Source organism: Scyliorhinus canicula, chromosome 12, assembly GCF_902713615.1.
Source record: "Scyliorhinus canicula chromosome 12, sScyCan1.1, whole genome shotgun sequence".
Taxonomy (NCBI): Eukaryota; Metazoa; Chordata; class Chondrichthyes; order Carcharhiniformes; family Scyliorhinidae; genus Scyliorhinus; species Scyliorhinus canicula.
In genome coordinates this window covers 32,177,190-32,193,406 of record NC_052157.1, presented here as the reverse complement: position 1 = coordinate 32,193,406, position 16,217 = coordinate 32,177,190, and positions in this window count along the sequence as shown.

Here is a 16,217-nt window from a genome sequence, read left to right as displayed (position 1 = left end):
GACTCGGAGTGGGTGCGAATGGAGGAGGCATTCTGCAGTGGGGTGACCCTCCGGTCCCTAGCCACGGCAGCACTCCCATCCCCCTTGACAAAACACACATCCAGCCCGGTGGTAGTTGCCACAATGAAAAAGTGGAACCAATTGAGGCAACACTTCGGACTGACCAAGATGTCCCCCATGGTCCCATCTGCGGAAACCAAAGGTTCCCACCAGCAATGCTAGGTGCCACCTTTAAAAAATGGAGACAGGACGGGAGAACGCTGGCAGTCAGGGACTTCAACATAGGAAACAGACTTGCGACACTGAACAAACTGGCAAAGGAATGGGAACTACCGACAGGACAAGAATTGAGGCACCTGCAAATAAAACACTTCCTCCGCAAAGAGGCTGTAGGATACCCCAGGGCCCCGGAGACAACACTATTAGAGGACCTGATGTTCACGGACAATAAATACAGGGGAAACTGTGGGAAAATATATGAACAACTACTGGACAGGGCCTGAAGGCCATTAGATGAGACCAGATGAAAATGCGGGGACGAACTGAAGACAGAAGTGGGGTGGGGACTCTGGAGGGAAGCACTGAGCAGGGCCAACTCCACCTCCTCCTGCGCAAGGCTCAGCCTCATGCAGTTCAAAGTGGTGCACAGAGCACACCTGACCAGAACCCGAATGAGTAGCTTCATCCCGGACGTGGAGGACAAATGTGAACAGTGCCAGAAAGGCCCGGCCAACCACACCCACCTGTTTTGGGCCTGCCCCAAGCTTGCTGGGTTCCGGACAGCCTTTTCTGAGGTGATGTCCAAGGTTGTGGGGGTGAGGGTGGAGCCATGCCAAAAAGTGGCAATCTTCGGGGTATCAGAGCAGCCAGAGCTACACATGGGGAAGAGGGCCTACGCCCTAGCTTTCACTTTGCTAATCGCACGCCAGAGAATCCTGCTCGGCTGGCGATCAGCAGCACCACCCACAGCTGCAGGCTGGCTGGCAGACCTGGCGGAATTTCTCCACTTGGAGAAGATCAAATACACCATCCGAGGGTCGACGGAAGGCTTATTAAAGCATAGGGGGAAATTTGTCGGCCTGTTCCAGGACCTGTTCGAGACCAACAATAACTAGCAGAGAGGAAAATAAAAAATGAGAACAGGAATGCACAACCCAGGGGGAGAGGGGAGGAAGAGAGGAGGGAACCTGAGGGGAATAAAGTGAACAATGCAGAGGGAGGGGAAGAGCTGAAGAAACCCCCCCCCCCCACCCCCACCCACCCACAAGCTGGACGCTGTGCAAACTCCAAGGAAAGAGGGGGGGGGGGGGAAGGGGCACAGCGGAGGTAGAGGGAATTAGAGGGGGGCACGCCGCCAAGCGAGCAGGGAGGGTACCAAAATGTAAAATGATACAAGAGAATCTTATGTAATGTACAATAACGAACACAAAATGCAAATGTATGCAAAACTGAAAATGCCAATAAAAATATATTTTTTTAAAGTGTGATGAATGATTACTGCACCTTTAATGTAATGATCCCTTTAAGACCGGGTTTGGAACCCTGGGGGACTCCGCCTCCACCCCCCAGGGAGCCATATATAAGCTAACGTTCAACGGGCAGTGTGCAGTGAGCACACTTCTTGGTATCTGTCTGGTTCTCTGCTAATTACGTGGAAAGACTCACCGCGCTCGCTAGGAACTGCGACCACAAGGAGGTGACGGCAGAAGTCCACATGAACTTGCACATCCGAGATGCTTTTGTGTCCAGTATACGATCCACATACATCAGGCAGCGACTCCTCGAAGACGAAGCAAAAGACCTCCAAGGCACGGTAACGCTCGCCTCCTCTCTGGAAGTGGCCCACCATAATCACTGATGGAACCATCAATTCACTAGACACGTGCTTTAAGATATGAACAGTGGTTTTAATCTAGTTACAACAAAGCCAGCCTGTTTCGCGTTGAACTCTCGATGAACTGAACAACTGGCTCTGAGCATTGGTATTCATACAGCAGTCCAGGGGGGGGAGTCGTGGGCGGAGCCAAGGGTGGAACCCTGTACAAACTCCTAAGCATTCCCAGCGCTACTCCCCCTAGTGGTCGGGCAACGTAACTGCGCTTACAAATGCATGGTCTCATGTATATACAACACAGTGTGAATTACGGAGTTACATTCACCACAATCACCACACGTACTCCGCGGACCTTGCGAGCCCCTCTCGGTCCCCTCCAGACTCGGCCACTCTACAGGCCTGCGCAGCGCAGCGACCTGCTCACACCGGGGGCACACCGTGCTATGTGGGCAAGGCCAGCACCCACGTCAGCGTTGCCCAGCCCGCTCCGCTATCTGCAACGACTGTGGAAAGAAGGGGCATTTCGCAAAGGTCTGCCTAGCTGGGCCCAAGGTACAGAAACAAGTTTCATCGGGCCCAAAAATCGAGCTCCCAGGCCCACAGGCCTCGCAACGCGGATGCGCGCCGGCCGGTCACGCCCCCTTCTGACGCGTCATCAGCCTCGTGCGAGTCATGGGGCGGCCATCTTGGCGGTGGCCATCTTCAAAATCCAACACTTGCAACCGACAGCGGTGGCCATTTTGTGACTCCGGGCGGCCATTTTGTGAGTCCGACTCAGCTGAGGACTCTGACTCCCCGCAACTGGGAGCTATCAACCTCGATCAATCACGGCCGAAACACCTACGGAACTCCATGATGCAGGTCCAAATCAACGGGTTTGACACCCCCTGCCTCTTCGACTCCGGGGACACGGAGAGCTTTATTCACCCAGAAATGGTAAGGCCCTGCTCCCTGCACACTTATCCCGCCTCCCAAACTATCGCCCTCGGGTCCGGGTACCACTCGGTCGAAATCACGGGGTATTGTGTCGCGGATCTCTCAATTCAGGGCACGGAATATGCCCGTTTCAAACTTTATATCCTCCCTCTCCTCTGCGCCGCCCCCCCCCCCCCCCCCCCCCCCCCGCTGCTCGGTCTGGACTTTCAGTGTCGCCACCGAAGCCTGACACTGAAGTTCAGCGGACCCCTGCCCCCACTCACGGTATGTAGCCTGGCAACACTTAAAGTTGCACCACACCCCCTCTTCGCGAACCTCACACCCGACTGTAAGCCCGTCGCCACCAGGAGTCGGCGGTACCGTGCCCAAGATACGACTTTTATCAAGTCAGAGGTTCAGCAGTTGCTGAAAGAAGGGGTCATAGAGGCTAGCAACAGCCCCTGGAGAGCACAAGTGTTGGTAGTCCGGTCTTGCGAAAAGAAATGGATGGTGGTGGACTATAGTTAGACCATAAACCGTTTTACGCAACTCGATGCGTACCCCCTTTCCCGTATAGCAGAAATGGCTAACCAGATCGCCCAGTACCGGGTATTCTCCACGGTTGACCTAAAGTCCGCCTACCATCAGCTTCCTATCCGCCTGGAGGACCGCCCCCACACGGCCTTCGAAGCAGCCGGTCGGCTTTTTCACTTCCTCAGGGTCTCTTTTGGCGTCACAAATGGAGTCTCCGTTTTTCAAAGGGCAATGGACCAAATAGCGGACCAGTACGGCTTACAGGCTACTTACCCGTACTTGAACAATGTCACCATCTGCGGCCATGACCAGCAGGACCACGACGCAAACCTGAAAATGTTCCTCCAGACCGTCCGGGCCCTCAATCTGACCTACAACAAAGAGAAATGAGTTTTCCACACAACCCGATTAGCCATCCTCGGCTACGTCATGGAAAACGGGGTCCTAGGCCCAGGCCCCGACCGCATGCGCCCCCTCAAGGAACTTCCCCTCCCCCGTAGCCTCAAGGCACTCAAACTGTGCTTGGGGCTCTTTTCCTCTTACGCCCAGTGGGTCCCCAGATATGCGGACAAAGCCCGACCATTCATTAAGACCACGGTTTTTCCCCTGACGGCTGAGACCCGGTCGGCCTTCAGTTGTATTAAGGCCGATATCATCAAGGCGATGGACAAAACCATCCCCTTCCAGGTAGAAAGCGATGCATCAGATGTTGCCCTGGCTGCTACCCTCAACCAGGTAGGCAGGCCAGTAGCATTTTTCTCCCGAACCCTTACCGCCTCGGAAATTCGGCCCTCTGCAGTTGAGAAGGAGGCACAAGCCATTGTGGAGGCCATGCGGCACTGGAGGCACTACCTAGCCGGTAGGCGGTTCGCCCTCGTCACCGACCAAAGGTCGGTAGCCTTCATGTTTGATAACGCACAGCGGGGCAACATAAAAAATGACAACATTTTGAGGTGGAGGATCGAACTCTCCACCTACGCATACGATATTACGTATCGTCCGGGGAAGCTCAATGAGTCCCCAGATGCCCTGTCCCGCGGCACGTGCGCCAACGCGAAGAAAGACCGTCTGTGGGTCATCCACGATGACCTCTGTCACCCGGGATCACCTGGCTCGCTCATTTCATCAAGTCCTGCAATCTACCTTACTCCACCGAGGAGGTCAAGGCCATAACCAAGGTTTGCCAGATCTGTGCGGAGTGCAAACCGCACTTCTACCGACCAGACAAGGCTCGCCTGGTGAAAGCCTCTGGGCCCTTTGAGCGACTGTGTGGACTTCAAAGGGTCCCTCCCGTCCACCAACCGCAGCATCTATTTCCTCACTGTCATCGACGAATTCTCCCGCTTCCCATTCGCTGTCCCCTGCCCCGATATGACCTCAGCCACTGTAATCAAGGCACTGCACAGCATCTTCACCCTGTTTGGTTTCCCTGCCTATATCCACAGCGACCTGGGTACATCGTTCATGAGCGATGTGCTGCGTCAGTATGTGCTCAACAAAGGCATCGCCTCGAGCAGAACGACCAGCTTAACCCACAGGGAAAGGGGCAGCTGGAGAGGGAGAACGCAACAGTTTGGAAGGTTGTCCTTCCAGCCCTACATTCAAGAGGTCTCCCAACCACCCGCTGGCAGGAGGTCCTACCCAATGCCCTACATTCCATTAGGTCGCTCCTGTGGATGGCCACGAACGTGACCCCTCACAATCGCTTGTTTGTCTTCCCCAGGAAGTACCACCCCTGGGGTCTTCTTCCACGTTGGCTGACGACTCCGGGACCAGTCCTACTCCGGAGACACGTGAGGAGCTATATGATGGATCCTCTAGTCGAGAGGGTCCAGCTACTGCATGCAAACCCCCAATACGCCTACGTCGAGCACCTCGACGGAAGGCAAGACACAGTTTCCCTGCGAGACCTGGCACTCGCTGGTTCTCCCACTGACAACCCCCCCCCTCCCTCTACCGGCAATTCCCTCCCCGCAACGGCTGCTGATTCCTAGTCACCCCGGATACCCCCCTTGCTCCAACACGGGCAAAGGCTCAGACCACCGTGCTCCTGGATATACTCCCACTGAAGACGCCCGTGTCCGCCTCACCACCGCCGGAGCTGAGAAGGTCAACAAGGACAATCAGAAAACCCAAAAGACTGGACATGTAATTCCACTTCACCCCCGACGGACTCTGTGTTTTCTTTTAAAACAGGGGGGTGAATGTGATGAATGATTACTGCACCTTTAATGTAATGATCCCTTTAAGACTGGGTTTGGAACCCTGGGGGACTCCGGCTCCACCCGCCCCCCCCCCCCCCCCCCCACCCCCCCAGGGAGCCATATATAAGGTAGTGTTCAGTGGGCAGTGTGCAGTGAGCATACGTCTCGGTAGCTGTCTGGCTCTCTGCTAATTAAAGCCTTTGTATTACCAATCATCTCTCTCGAGTTGAAATTGAGGGTATCTCAAAAAGGCTATGTTTAAAAGGTCGACCAGTAAGGCACTGATCGTGAAGAGACCCGGTAGGGATCTATCGGGGGTAACATAACTGTAAATAAACCAAAGTTCTTTATTTGTACTCAATGTGGGCTCCCCGTGTCCTTATTAAAGCTACCATATGGAATAAATGAGGCAAGTAGCAGGAATGCATTTAACAGGAAGCTAGATAAATACACGAGAGAGGAAGAAACAGAAGGTTATAGTGATGGGTTGGTTGCAGTTGGTTAGGAGGAGGTTCATGTCGAGTATAAACCCTGACATAGACCATTGGAGCCTAATAGCCTGTTTCTGTGCTGTAAATTCTATGTAATTTTTTCTACAAGTCTTTTCAGTCTATGACATTCCTTATTTATTCTTTTCATTCCTTTCCACCCTTACCGTGTTGGCTCATTCCCACTGTAGTATTTATCTAATTCCTGTTGCCTCAGTCTCACTGCATATTTTTTATTTACTTATTTCCGGCTGCCTCCTTGCGGCTAGATTATTTACTTCCTGTCAAACTCCTAATTATTGACTTATTTTCTTCCTCACTTGCCCCGGCCGTTGACTTTATTTAGTTCTCGGCACGTCATTTATTTATTAAGTGTCAGCAGTGACTCAGCTGGTCTAACCCTTTGTCTCTGAGTCCCAAGGTACTGGGTTCAAGTCCCACTCCAGGGCTATAGCACAGAAATCAAGGCCGACGCTTCAGCGCCACACTGTTGGAGGCACCGCCTTTCAAATGAGACATTAATCCGAGACCCCCCCCCCACTCTGCCTGTTTCGATGAAGAGAAAGATCCCATGCCACTGTTTTGAAGAAGAGAAGGGGTGTTAATCCTGGCGGCCATTGCTTATCCCTCACTCGACGTCACAATCCACACGTCCATTTACACCTCCCCCCTGCCTGGAGAAAGCGGGTAGCATAATCAAAGACCCCTCCCACCCGGCTTACTCACTCTTCCAACTTCTTCCATCGGACAGGAAATGCAAGAGTCTGAGAACACGCACGAACTGACTCAAAAACAGCTTCTTCCCCACTGTTACCAGACTCCTAAACGACCCACTTATGGACGGACCTCATTAACACTACACGCCTTTATGCTTCACCCGATGCCAGTGTTATGCAGCTGCATTGTGTATCTTGTGTTGCCCTATTATGTATTTTTTTTTAATTTCATTTTCTTTTCAAGTACCTAATGATTTGCTGAGCTGCTCGCAGAAAAATACTTTTCGCCGTACCTTGGTACACGTGACAATAAACAAAATCCAAATCAATAAAAAAACTGACTGGCTCATCATTACTCCCGAGCTGTTTGTGGGAGGTTGCTGTGCACAAACTGACTGCCGCATGATTACGGACAGGGTTTTCTGGCCCTGCCAGAGGCGGACATCATCGTGGGCAGGGAGGGAAAATCTGAGGAGGCCTGCCATTGGCAGGGTGGGAATTTGGTCCCCATAACTGTTTATTCCAAGCCAACTCCCACTGGCGGTGCGTCAGCACCACCCACCCCCTCCCCAAAACAGAAGACCTGCTGTGTTTTATAGCAAGACATGTTGTGTTCTACAGGAGGGCATTCCTGTCATTATGAAAGATCACACCCTCCGTCTCGCTGTGAAGATCTCCCAACAGATTATTTATTCCTTTAAACATTTTACTTATGCGTAATTTTTTTTCCGAATTGTGTTTGCTGTACTCGGTTAATTCTGCCCTTGGGCATTGTATCTTTTGCTGTCATCCTGAACGAGAAGGTCTTGCTGATTTGGAGTGGGTTAAAAAAGACTCTTGCACAGCGAGAGGCTGCGAATCAGCTCGTTCTGAGCAAAACTAAAGAACAGTAGCTCACATTTGGAATGTGACATGTGTCCTGGTGAGAAAGGAATAGATCATGAATTCTCACTGTTCAATTCCTTCCAACATTTCCCAGCCTACATCGCCAGCAAATCTAATCAGATGACGAATGGTGCAGTGCAGCAATAAAGGAGAGATATTACATTACTGCCCCAAGTGAGGCAACTCATCTATATCCATCTGGCATCTATAGAGTTTCTATAGATAACATCAGGTAAACAGCATCTATTGGCATAACCTTGTGCAATTCACTCTTTTTTTTAAAAAGTATTTTTATTGGAATTTTAAAACAATATCAAAATTTACATAACACATAAATTTAAAAAACAGAACAAGAACAACAAGCACATCAGCAACATATATATCACAGGTTGTCTCCGCATCTGTGACCATAGTTTTCATAATCACGTTTCCTTATTTACAATGGTGTACATAGTTACAAAGGGAACCTTTTATTTACATTCAGAGGTTACTAATGCAGGACTTCCTACCACCAAACTCTTTTGTTTTTTTTTATAAATCTTTTTATTGGCATTTCCCATATTTATAAGCAGTTGTATATACACATCACATTGTTCTCGCCCGCGCTGATTTCCTTTATTGTATAGAGAGGTTTTGTTTTTCCTTTGTTTAACTGACCCTATTTGCATTTAGTTGCCCTCTGGATCGGTCTATGGTTCTTCCCCCTTCCCCGTTGCCCTCCTCCCCTCCCTTCCGGCTTCAAAGAACAAAGAAAATTACAGCGCAGGAACAGGCCCTTCGGCCCTCCCAGCCTGCGCCGATCCAGATCCTTTATCTAAACCTGTCTCCTATTTTCCAAGGTCTACTTCCCTCTGTTCCCGCCCGTTCATATACCTGTCTAGATGGCTTCGGTTGTGCTTCTCTTGTATTTCCCGGACAGAGCAGAGAAAAAAAAAGAAAAAAGGGGGGAGTAACCCCCCCCCCCTCATCTCTTCTGGTTTCCCCACCTTCCTTTCGCGTCCTCCCCCCCGCCGCGCCCCCCCCCCCCCCCCCCCTTGGTACCTCATCTATCTTGGTGATTTAAAAAAAAATTCTTATCAGGTTACTCCTCGCTGCTGACCTCAAACAGGTTTTGGTACAGTCCAACAAACTGCCCCAAGTATCCAGGAAGCCTTCCTCTGACCCTCGGATGGCGTACTTAATCTTCTCCAGGTGGAGAAATTCCGAGAGGTCAGCGAGCCAGTCTGCAGCTTTGGGTGGTGCTGCCGATCGCCAGCCGAGCAGGATTCTCCGGCGTGCGATTAGGGAAGTGAAAGCGAGGGCGTTGGCCCCCTTCCCCATGTGTAACTATGGCTGCTCCGATACCCTGAAGATTGCCACTATTGGGCATGGTTTCACCCTCACCCCCACAACCTTGTACATTGCCTCGGAGAAGACTGTACAAAACCCAGCAAGCTTGGGGCAAGCCCAAAACATGTGGGTGTGGTTGGCCGGGCCCCTCTGGCACCGCTCACATTTGTCCTCCACCTCCGGGAAGAACCTGCTCATTCGGGTTCTGGTCAGGTACACTCTGTGCACCACTTTGAGCTGCATTAGGCTTAGCCTTGCGCAGGAGGAGGTGGAGTTCACCCTGCTCAGTGCTTCACCACATCCTACCTCTGTCCTTAGTTCGTCCTCCCATTTCTGGTCTGGTCTCGTCCAGTGGAGTCCGGGCTCTCTCCAGTAACTGTCCGTATATTTTCCCACATAGCCCCCCCCTTCTTTTTGCTTGTGCCTATCCGGTCCTCTCGTAGTGTGTTTTCTGCGGCCCCAGGGTACCCTACCGTCTCTTTGCGGAGGAAGTGTTTTATTTGGAGGTGTCTCATTTCCTGTCCTTTTGCTAGTCTCCATTTCCTCGTCAGTTCATCCCGTGTCGCCAGTCTGTGCCCTACGTAGAAGTCCCCAACCGTCAATGTGTCCCTGTCCCGCCCCAATCTTTTGAAGGTGGTATCCAGCATGGCTGGGGGGAATCTGTGATTGCCGCAGATGGGGGCCATAAGGGACATTTTGGTTATACCGAAGTGTTGTCTCAGCTGGGCCCACGTTCTCAGCGTGGCCGCTACCTCTGGGCTTATTGTGCATCTTGTTGAGGAGGACGGGAGTGCTGCTGTGGCCAGGGCCCGGAGGGTCGTTCCACAGGATGCCTCCTCCATTTGTACCCAATCTGTGTCGGGTTCTTGTACCCATCCCCTCACTCTTTCTGCCTTTGCTGCCCAGTGGTAATATTGTAGGTTTGGTAAGGCCAAACCTCCTTTTGGGTTGTGGTGGTATGGATATGAGCACTGCCATTGGTGCAGAGCACTGGCTTCCCATTGGCTCTGGCTGGTCATGTGCCTCTTGTCCGATTGGTTGGGTCTAGTCATGTGACGGCTCTCCAATTGGTCGAGAGGCAAGTAGGCCCCGCCTCTGAGGCGGGGTATAAGTACCCAGAGTTCCTGGCGGTCGGCCATTCTCTGTAGTCGACCACCGGGCTAACAACTAGCAGATTAAAGCCAATATTCGGTTCCTAAATGTGTCTTGAGTCGAATTGATGGTACATCAATTTAATCAGCTAGAGTTTTGGAATGGAGCTTCGCATCAAGCCTGACTGCCTCCGCACCAGCCCGCATGCTGCAAATGCGCCTGCGATCTTTAAACACTGGCAGGCGTGTTTTAATAGTTACCTGACGACTGCAGCCGGCAAGCCCACCAAGGAGCAGAAACTCCACATCCTCCACTCATGCGTGGGCACATCGGTCTACGCAATGATTGAAGACGAAGGCGACTTTGATGCGGCCATGGAGATTCTCAAAGGACACTTTCTCCGGCCGGTCAACAAAGTATACGCACGGCATCTCCTGACGACCAGACAACAGTTCCCTGGTGAGTCCCTCGACGAGTTTTACCAGGCCCTCGCAGCTCTAGGGAGAACGTGCGCATGTCTCCAACTTTCGGCGATGGAGCACATGGAACTTCTAATCAGAGATGCTTACGTTGCCGGCATGCAGTCTCCTTCTATCCGCCAACGATTGTTAGAGAAGAACACCCTCAGCCTAGCTGAGGCACGGACTCTGGCAACCTCCCTGGAGATTGCTGACCTGAATGCCCGCGCATACGCCCCCGGCCACGCAGCAACCCCCTGGACTTCATGGCACGTACCACCCCCATCCTCCGTGGACCCCGACCCCCCCCCCCCCCCCCCAAGCCTGCACCGTGGGTCGCTCCGACAAACTAGCGGGGCTCCGTTGCTATTTCTGTGGCCTCTCAAAGCACCCCCGCCCATGCTGCCTGGCCCGCTCCGCTCTGTGTAAGAGCTGCGGGAAGAAGGGCCACTACGTGGTGGTCTGCCAGACCAAGTCGGTCGCTGCTGTTCTGCGCAGCGACCGCGGATCGCCCCCGCCCCCCCCCCCCCCCCCCCCACCCCGGGCCCTCTCAGGGCCACACGCCGCGCACCAACCTCTCCAGCCCGCCTCCCGGCCCCACGGTCCTCACATCCCACACCCCCAGCTGCCATGAGGCTCCCACGGGCACCGCCATCTTGGGCCCCGGACGCCATGTGTGGGCCATGGGCGCCGCCATCTTGGGGCCCCGACTCTACGTCCGCGTCCTGGCCGCCGCCATCTTGGGCCAACTCAGAAGGCCCTGCAAGCAACTACTCTGCCACCGAAGAGGATCTGGAACTCTCACCTCAACTGGCCTCCATCAAGCTCGACCAGTCGCGACCACGCACGCTCGCCAAGACTATAACAATGGTTCAGCTCAACGGACACAAAACAAGGTGCCTGCTGGACTCCGGGAGCACGGAAAGTTTCGTCCACTCCGACACGGTCAGACGCTGCGCGCTCCCCATCCACCCAGTTAAACATAAAATTGAATTGGCCTCAGGTTCGCATTCCGTTCAAATCACCGGGTGCTGCATAGCGGACCTCACAGTCCAGGGGAGGGTTTTCAAAAATTTCAAACTCCCTATTCTCCCCCGTCTATGCACTCCGGTATTCTTGGGCCTGGACTTCCAGTGCAACCTGCAGAGCTTTACCTTTCAATTCGGCGGCCCTATTCCTCCTCTTACTGTTTGCAGCCTCGCGTCCCTCAAAGTGGACCCCCCTTCCTTGTTTGCTAATCTCACCCCAGATTGTAAACCTGTCGCCACTCGGAGCAGACGATACAGTGCCCAGGACCGGACCTTCATCGGGTCCGAGGTCCAGAGGCTCCTTAAGGAAGAAGTAATTGAGGCCAGCAACAGTCGCTGGCGAGCCCAAGTGCTGGTAGTTCGGACTGGGGAGAAAAACCGGTTGGTCATCGATTACAGTCAGACCATCAACAGGTTTACACAGCTGGACGCGTATCCTCTCCCCCGTATTTCTGACCTGGTTAACAGGATCGTGAAGTACAAAGTCTTCTCCACGGTGGACCTTAAGTCCGCCTACCACCAGCTCCCCATTCGCGTGAGTGACCAAAAGTACACCGTGTTTGAGGCAGATGGACGCCTCTACCACTTCCTCAGGGTTCCATTCGGTGTCACAAATGGAGTCTCGGTCTTCCAATGGGAGATGGACCGAATGGTCGACAAGCACGGTTTACGGGCCACCTTCCCGTATCTCGATAACGTCACCATCTGCAGCCACGACCAGCAGGACCACGACATCAACCTCCAGAAATTCCTCTGAACTGCAAAACTCCTTAATTTAACTTACAATAAGGATAAGTGCGTGTTTAGCACCGACCGTCTAGCCATCCTTGGCTACATAGTGCGTAACGGAGTGATAGGCCCCGATCCCGAACGCATGTGCCCCCTGATGGAACTCCCTCTCCCCAACTCCCTCAAATCCCTCAAACGCTGCCTGGGCTTCTTCTCATACTACGCCCAGTGGGTCCCCAACTACTCCGACAAAGCCCGCCCCCTCATCCAGTCCATCTCCTTTCCCCTGTCGATGGAGGCCCGCCAGGCCTTTAGCCGCATCAAAGCGGATATCGCAAAGGCCACGATGCATGCTATCGACGAGTCCCTCCCATTCCAGATCGAGAGCGACGCGTCTGACGTAGCTCTGGCAGCCACCCTGAACCAAGCGGGCAGACCCGTGGCCTTCTTTTCACGAACCCTCCACGCTTCTGAAATCCGCCATTCCTCGGTGGAAAAGGAGGCACGCGCCATAGTGGAAGCTGTGCGATACTGGAGGCACTATCTGGCCGGCAGGAGGTTTACCCTCCTCACAGACGAACGGTCAGTAACCTTCATGTTCGACAATGCACAGAGGGGCAAAATCAAAAACGACAAGATCTTGCGGTGGCGGATCGAGTTGTCCACGTACAACTACGATATCTTGTATCGTCCTGGGAAGCTCAACGAGCCTTCCGATGCTCTATCCCGCGGTACCTGCGCCAGCGCGCAGATTGACTGCCTCCGCTCCCTCCACACGGACCTCTGCCATCCACGGGTCACCCGTTTCTACCATTTTATTAAGACCCGCAACCTGCCCTACTCCGTCGAGGAAGTCAGGACCGTCACTAGGGACTGCTATGAGTGCAAACCGCACTTGTACCGCCCTGAACGAGTGCATCTGATCAAGGCATCCCGCCCCTTTGAACGTCTCAGTATAGACTTCAAGGGTCCCCTCCCCTCCAACAACCGTAACACATATTTCTTGAGTGTTATCGACGAATACTCTCGATTCCCTTTCGCCATTCCCTGTCCCGACATGACCACAACAACCATCATAAAGGCCCTCCTATCCATCTTCTCCCTGTTCGGTTACCCCGCGTACATCCATAGCGACCAGGGGTCCTCTTTTATGAGTGACGAACTGCGTCAGTTCCTGCTCAGCAGGGGCATAGCCTCTAGCAGGACGATCAGTTATAACCCCCGGGGTAACGTCAGGTCGAGCGGGAGAATGGCACCATTTAGAAGACTATCCTGCTGGCCCTACGGTCCAGAGATCTCCCTATTCCCCGTTGGCAAGAAGTCATCCCCGACGCCCTCTATTCAATCCGGTCCCTCCCCTGTACCACCACTAATCAAACACCTCATGAATGTCTTCTTGTTTTCCCCAGGAAGTCATCCTCAGGATCCCCTCTCCCGACCTGGCTGACCACCCCCGGGCCCATCTTGCTCCGGAAGCATGTGCGGGTGCACAAGTCCGACCCGTTGGTTGAGCGAGTCCAGGTACTCCACGCCAACCCGCGTACGTGGAGTATCCCGACGGTCGGCAGGATACGGTCTTGCTCCGGGACCTGGCACCCGCCAGCGTGCGGCCTTCTTCCCCTATACCAACACCTCCCCCCCAACCCCAATTCCCCCCAGCGCCCCCTGCGCCCCCACGACCCAGCGCACATGCCCCCTGTTCCCCGATTACAGCGTCTCCACCACCGGCCCGGAGTACGGAGACACATCTACGACCAACGCTCATGGAGGCAAGGACGACCATCGGCCCGACGTCACCGGCTCCACTGCGACGGTCCTCCAGAAAACCACGGGCACCCGACAGGCTGATCGTCTCCATCTGATGCAGCCATGGGACTTTTTTTTGGACATTTTTTATTATTCTGTCGTTATTAGTAGCAATAGAAGTATTGTTTTGCCACGAGCCAGTGGGCAGCTCACCCCTATCGATTTTTGCTGCTCATACCACCAGTCCTCAGACCCCCCCCCCTCTCTCCCACTTACACCCCCCCTTCTTTCTCCACAAGGGGTGAATGTGGTGGTATGGATATGAGCACTGCCATTGGTGCAGAGCACTGGATTCCCATTGGCTCTGGCTGGTCATCTGCCTCTCGTCCGATTGGTTGGGACTAGTCATGTGACTGCTCTCCAATTGGTCGAGAGGCGGGGTATAAGTACCCTGAGTTCCCGGCGGTCGGCCATTCTCTGTAGTTGACCACCAGGCTAACAACTAGCAGATTAAAGCCACTATTCGGTTCCTAAATGTGTCTTGAGTCGAATTGATGGTACATCAGGGGTGAAGATTGGGATGGATCTAAACAGGCAGAGGAACCTTGGCAGTACGTTCATCTTGATCGTCTGCACTCTCCCCACCAGGGAGAGTGGGAGTGTGTCCCACCTTTGAAGGTCTCTTCTTACTTCCTCCACCAGGCTGGTCAGGTTCCACTTGTGGATCTTTGTCCAGTCTCTGGCTATCTGGGTCCCAGGTAGCAGAATCTGTTCTGGGCTGTTTTAAACGGGAGCCCCTCCAGCTCTCGCCCTCCCCCGTTTGGGTTTACTGGGAATGCCTCACTTTTGCTCAGGTTAAGATTGTAGCCCGAGAAGGTTCCAAACTCTTCCAGCATTTGCAGTATTGTCTTCAGTTCCCTCTGTGGCTTCGAGACATAGAGGAGCAGGTCATCTGCATAGAGTGAGACTCTGTGCTCTCTGTCTCCTCTCCGGATTCCCTCCCAGCTTTTCGCGTCCCGCAGGGCTATCGCCAGGGGTTCGATCGCTAGCGCGAACAAGAGTGGGGACAGGGGGCAGCCCTGTCTTTTTCCTCTCTGCAGCTGGAAGTATTCAGAGCTGGTAGTGTTAGTTCGGACGCTTGCTTTGGGAGCGTTGTACAGGGGCCTCACCCAGGCGTTGAATCCCGATCCTAGCCCAAACCGTTCCAGTACCTCGAGGAGGTATTTCCATTCTACTCTGCCAATGGCCTTTTTTGCATCCAGGGAGACGATCACCTCTGGTGTTCTCTCCCCGGAGGGGGGTCATTATTACGTTCAGCAGCCGCCTGATGTTCACTGTGAGCTACCTACCCTTGACAAAGCCCGTTTGGTCCTCTGCGACCACCTCTGGTACACAGGCCCTCCAGCCTTTTGGCCAGGATCTTTGCAAGTATTTTCACATCCACTTTCAGCAGTGAAATGGGTCTGTATGATCCACATTCCGTCTTAGGTATCAGCTAGCGCTAGCGTTGGGGGCAGGGTGCCCCTTGCCAGTGAGTCCGCGAGCATGTCCCTTAAGTGTGGGGCCAGGACTGGTGCAAATCTTTTGTAGAATTCCGCCGGGAACCCGTCGGGTCCCGGTGCCTTCCCCGCCTGCATGGAGCTGATGGTCTCCATGATTTCTCCCAGGTCTATTGGTGCTTTGAGCTCCCCCCGTCTATCTTCCCCCACAACTGGTAGTTTCAGTCCATCTAGGAACTGTTTCATCCCCGTGCCCCCGTTGGGGGGCTTGGAGGCGTACAGTCCCCGGTAGAAGGACTCAAATGCCCGATTGACCTCCTTTGGTTCTGTTACCAGTCTGCCTCTGCTATCGTTAACCTGCGCTATTTCCCTCATGGCTGCCTGCTTTCTCAGCTGGTGAGCCAACAGGCAGCCAGCCTTCTCTCCGTGTTCATAGAAGGTTCCCCATGTCTGGCGGATTTGGTACACTGCTTTCCTAGTGGGTAACAGGTTAAAGTCCATTTGCAGCTTTTTTCTCTCCGACAGCAGCCCTACAGTCGGGGCCTCGGAGTATTTTCTGTTGACTTCCAGGATGGAGTTCACCAGTTGTTGCCTGGCCACCCTCTCTCCCCTATCTCTGCTTGCCTTGTAGGCTCTGATCTCTCCTCTAATCAAGGCCTTCAGTGCCTCCCAGAATGTGGAGGGTGAGACCTCTCCATTTTGGTTGTTACTAACGTAGTCGCCTATGGCCCGCAATGTTTTTTGACAGAAGGCCTTGTCG